The sequence below is a fragment of the Suricata suricatta genome, chromosome X (assembly GCF_006229205.1).
Source record: "Suricata suricatta isolate VVHF042 chromosome X, meerkat_22Aug2017_6uvM2_HiC, whole genome shotgun sequence".
Lineage (NCBI taxonomy): Eukaryota > Metazoa > Chordata > Mammalia > Carnivora > Herpestidae > Suricata > Suricata suricatta.
In genome coordinates, this window is record NC_043717.1 from 43,829,304 (window position 1) to 43,835,087 (window position 5,784).

Consider the following 5,784-nt stretch of genomic DNA (forward strand, 5'->3'; position numbering starts at 1 on the left):
TTGGCCACACATATAATAAATATAATAAAATTGGAAAGACACAAAGAAGATTAATATGGCCCCTGCACAAAGATGACACACAATGTTGTGAAGCCTTACATAATAAAAAGGAAAAAAAGTGGGGGTAGAAAGGGGAAGGAGACTGTTGAATTAGTAATGAAAAAAAGATGAGGCCTGAATCAGGATAGCTGCAATACAGGTAGAAAATGATTAGATTAGTGGGATATTTTGGATGTTGAATAGGCAGGGCTTGAGGACTAATTGAAAATAGTAGGTGAATGAGTGAAGGGAGTGTGAGTTCATTTCTGAGTTGGGTGTCAAGAGTAGATGATGGTGCCATTGACTGAACTGGAGTGTACAGAAAGAAAAACACGTTTGGTGGGGAAGAAGAGACTAAATTCAGTTTGGAACACATTGAGTTAAAGTGTGTGTGGAACATTAATTCACTCACCCAGAAATTTTTTCTTGAGCATCTACTATGCTCCAGATACCATGCTAGGTGCCGAGGATGTAGTGGTAACCCAGGTAAGATCCTGACCTTCGTGGAGCTGCATTTCTACTGGGGGAATCAGTCAATAATTAAACAAATACAGTTTCATTCATGTATTTATATTTACCAGGCAGTGTTCTAAGCACTGGGGACACAAGGGCAAACAGACAAGGTCCCTGCCTTCCTGTGATTCACATTCCAGCTAGGGAAACAAACACAAAATGAATCAAATAAGAGAATTTCAGTGAGTGCTATGAGAAAAATAAAACAAAAGTTATGAGATAGAGAAAGATCTGGATAGAAGTTAGTCTGTTTTAATAGTCAAGGCCCAAGGAAAAGGTGATGTGTAATATGAGACCTGAGTAATATGCAGTGGCCAGGGACAGGGCAGAAAGAATAAAATGTGCAAAAATCCTAATGTGGTGGGATAGGAGGCAGTTCACGACACCCTGTCAAAAACACTTCTGAACATTTATTATGGACTGGGCTGGATATAGGTGGTGATTGGGGTGCATCTCCAGTCGTGAATAAAATACCCTGTGTTTACCCTTAAGGAGTATACAGTCTAATGAGAGAGTCAGGTTTCAATGAACAACACAACGCTGAAAAAAGTCAAACCCCTCAGTCCCACCTACAGGTATGAGTAACATGCATGGGAACAAAGAGCCACAATTAATTCAAACATGTTCACTTGGTATGTTGCAAAAGCCTTCATAGGAGGTGGCATTTGACCCAGGTACAGTAGTACTCATCCCTGAAAGTTCCTCCCTAGTGTTCTTGGGAGGTGGGATGGAGATGCTAAAGACAATGGGAAAAGCAAAGCTGATGGAGATGAATCTGAGGCAGATTTTGCTGACAAAGGAGCTCTTGACACTGCTATGGATAGGAAGAAGCTGGCTGCTGTCCTAGAAATGTGTGCTCTCTTGTCCCTCACAGTATCAGTGCATGATGTGAACTGGCTATGATAGAAGAAGACTGCCCTGGAAACTTCCCTCCCCTACCACCTCCACCTAATAGTTATAAACATTTCCTTTTAATTACAGAAACAATAGTAAATGCATTCCCATTGTAAGCATGCAGACAGGCTGAAGATATCCTCTGGCCACCAATCAATCCCTGTTTACTTCCTTAAGGGGAACTTCAATGGCCTCTTTTCCAATTCATCTCTCTGCATATAATATGTAATATAATGAGATGGAAAATGATGACGCTAAAGTGGACTATGAAGTAAACAAAAAAGAAGGGGAGGAATGAAAAAAATTACATGAGGAAGAACAGGTTTGCTCCAAAACAGATTGGGAAGTACAAGGACAGTAAAACAAAAGACAAATAATCACAAATAACATTACCTGAGGATTTACTATGTGTTAAGCACTATTCTAGGATCTTTACATGCATGCATTAACTCAGTCCTTAAAGCAACCTTCTGAGGTAAGTACTAGTACTATCCCCATTTTAAGTATAAAGAGTACAGGCATATCTTGAAAACATTGCAGGTTCAGTTTCAGAACACTGCAATAAAGTAAATATCACAATTGAACTTTTTGATTTCCCAGCACATATAAAAGTTATGTTTATAGTATAGTCTATTAAGTATGCAATAGCATTATGTATATGAAAAACAACAGAGATAACCTCAATTTAAAAATACTTTATTGTTGGGGCCCCTGGCTGCTCAATTGGTAGGGCACGAGACTCTTGTTCTTGAGATCATGAGTTCAAGCCCCACATTGGGTATAGAGCTTAATTTTTTTAAATTACTTTGTTGTTAAAAATTGCTACCAATCATCTGAGCTTTCAGCTAATTATAATCTCTTTGGTGGTGGAAGGTTTTGTTTCAATGCTGATGGCTGCTGGCTGATCAGGGTGGTGGATGCTGAAGGCTGAGGTGGCTGTAGCAATCTCTTAAAATAAAGCAACATGAGGTTTGTCACATGGACTCTTCCTTTCAGGAATGATTTCTCTGTAGCATATGGTGCCACTTGATAGCATTTTACCCATAGTAAAGCTTCTTTCAAAAGTGAAGTCAATCCCAGGGCATCTGGGTAGCTCAGTCCAACTCTTGGTTTCAGCCCAAGTTATGATCTCTGCAGTTCGTGAGTTCAAGCCCCAGGCTTTGTGCTGACAGCATGGAGCCTGCTTGGGATTCTCTCTCTCTCTCTCTCTCTCTCTCTCTCTCTCTCTCTCTCTCTCTCTCTCTCTCTCTCCCTCCCCCTCCCTCCCTTTCTCCTTCTGTCTCTCTCTACCCCTCCCACACTCAAATAAATAAATAAATAAAGTGGAGTCAATCCCTCAAACTCTGCCACTACGTATCAACTAAGTTTATGTAATACTCTAAATTCTTCATTGTCATTGCAACAATCTTCACAGCATCTTCACCAGGAGTAGATTCCATCTTATGAAACCACTTTCTTTGCTCAGCCATAAGAGGGAATTAACTTTATTATGAGATTACAGCAATTCAGTCACATCTTCGAGCTCCACTCCCAATTCTAATTCTCTTGCTGTTTCCACCATCTCTGTAAATACTTCCTCCACTGAACTCTTGAACACCTCAAAGTCAAAAGTCATCCATGATGTTTTGTTTTAAATAACGTGCGTTTTATTTAAAACCAACCAAGTGATGATAAAAATATATCACTGCAGCTGTGATTCCACATCAAACCTTAATAGTAAAAACTAGGCATTTAATTCATTCTTCACATCATGTGCTGGGCCTAGCAGAGGACACCCAGCTCCACAAGAACCTCAGAGGAAGAATGAGACCCCTGGTGGACAGGATTCAGGTGGCAGACACCCTACCCCTCTCTGAGCTTGTGAAGAGAAGGGGCTGTGGTGTGCAGCTCTGGTTGTCGACTCTGCACTCCTCCTGGGCCACTGAGGTGGATCAGCAACTCCTTAGTGGCAGTGAGTAGAGGGAAAGGGATAGAGAACCAGCTGGAGCTGTGCAGATGAGATGAGTCCTCCTTTCTCCATCAGTGTCTCTAAAATCCCCACAGAGGATATAATGGCCATTTCAAGGTCCAACTTGCAGGCACAAGCCTATGAAGAAGTCACCTTTTCTTTGGCTATAGGGGTATCAAGATTCTGAAAGGGAAAATTCTTTTCTTGGAATCAGCTTCTTCTAAACTTGTTAATGTTGATATGTTGACTTCTTCCCCTGAATCAAGAATGTTCTTTTTTATATGTTTATTTTTGAGAGGCGGGGGGAGGGTAGGGAGAGGGGGAGAGAGGATCCAAAGCAGGCACTGTGCTGACAGCAGTAAGCCTGATGCAGGGCTTGGAATCATGAACTGCAAGATCATGACCTGAGCTGAAGTCAGACACTTAACCAACTGAACCACCCAGATGCCCCATGAATGTTCTTAATGACGTCTAGAATGGTGAATCCTTTCTGGAAGGTTTTTTATTTACTTTTCCCAGATCCATCAAAGGAATCACACTGACAGTTACACTGTTAGGAAATGTATTTGTTAAATAATATGAAAGTTGAAATTATTCCTTGATTCATGGGCTGCAGAATGGATGTTGTATAGTGTGCATGAAAACAACATTAATCTTGTACATCTCTATCAGAAATGTTGGGTGACCAGGTGCATTGTCAGTGAGCTGTCATATTTGGAAAGGAATCTTTTTTCTGAGCAGCAGGTTTCCATAGTGGGCTTAAAATATTCATTAAATCATGCAAACAAATGTGTTGTCATACAGGCTTTTTCCATTTATAGAGAGCACAGAGTAGATTTAGCATAGTTATTTTTGTACATAAACTCTATGCCCAATGTGGGGCTAAAACTCATGACCCTGAGATCAAGCGTCATATGCTCTACCGAATGCACCAGCCAGGCACCCCATTAAGGGCTCTAAGATTTTAAGAATGGTAGATGAGCATTGGCTTCAGCTTAAAGTCGCCAGCTGCATTTGCCCCTAGCAAGAGTCAGTCTGTCCTATGAAGCATTGAAGCCAGGTATTGATGTCTCCTCTCTAGCTATAAAAGTCTTAAAGGGCATCTTCTTCCACTAGAAGGCCATTTTGTCTACATTGCAAATCTGTTGTTTAGTGTGGCCTCCTTCATAAACTATCTTAGCTAAATCTTCTAGATAACTTGCTGAAGCTTCTACATCAGCACGTGCTGCTTCACCTTGCTCTTTTATGTTATAGAGATGGCTTCTTTCCTTAAACATCATGAAGCAACATCTGCAAGCTTCCAACTTTTCTTCTGCAGCTTTCTCACCTTTCTCAGCCTTCACAGAATTGAAGAGAGCTAGGGCCTTGCTCTGGATTAGGCTTTGGCTCAAGGGAATGTTGTAGCTGGTTTGATCTTCTATCCAGACCACTAAACTTCCTCCATATCAGCAAAAAGGCTGTTTCTTTCTTATCATTTGTGGGTCCACTGGAGTAGCACTTATAATTTCCTTCAAAAACTTTTCCTTTGCGTTCACAACTTGACTGTTTGGTACTAGAAGCCTAGCTTTTGGCTTCTCTCAGCTTTTTTAAAAATAGATTTTCTGTTTACTGTTTGTTTATTATTTTTGAGAGAGAGAAAGACAGAGTGTAAGTCTGGGAGGGGCAGAGAGAGAGAGGGAGACACAGAATCTGAAGCAAGCTCCAGGCTCTGAGCTGTCAGCACAAAGCCTGATACGGGGCATGAACTCACAAACTATATGATCATGAACTGAGCTGAAGTCAGATGCTTAACCGACTGAGCCACCCAGGTGCCCCTGGCCTCTCAACTTTTAACATGTCTTCCTCACTAAGCTGAATCATTTTTAGTTTTTGATTTGAAGTGAAAGACATGTAACTCTTCCTTTCACTTGAACACTTAGAGGAAATTGTAAGCTATGAACTAACCTAATATCAATATTGTTGTGTCTCAGGGAATAGGAAGGTATGCGTGAGAGTGAGAGGGAATGGCTAGAGGATGGAGCAAATAAAACACATAATATTTATCAATTAAATTTCCTGCCTTATATGGGCACAGTTCATGGTGCCAAAAAACAATGACAATAGTAACATCAAAGATCACTAATAAGAGATCACCATTACAAATGTAATAATAATGAAAAAGTTTGAAGTATTATAAGAATTACCAAAATGTGACACAGAGACACAAAGTGAGTAAATGAGGTTGGAAAAAAGGTGCAAATAGATTTGCTTGATGCAGGGTTGCTACAAATTTTCAATTTGTAAAAAAACAGAAACAGAAACAAAAGCAAAAAACAAGCAAACAAAACAAAACCCTACTATCTGCAAAGTACAATAAAGCAAAGTGCAATAAAATGAGATATGCCCACACA

At 40.3% G+C, this 5,784-nt stretch overlaps 1 non-coding gene across 1 annotated transcript; it reads left to right on the forward strand.

Annotated features, from left to right (window-relative positions):
- Positions 1 to 107, forward strand: LOC115284480. The gene has a single exon (XR_003905233.1). It is a non-coding gene; the product is annotated as a U6 spliceosomal RNA (small nuclear RNA).
- The last annotated feature ends 5,677 nt before the right edge of the window (positions 108 to 5,784 follow it).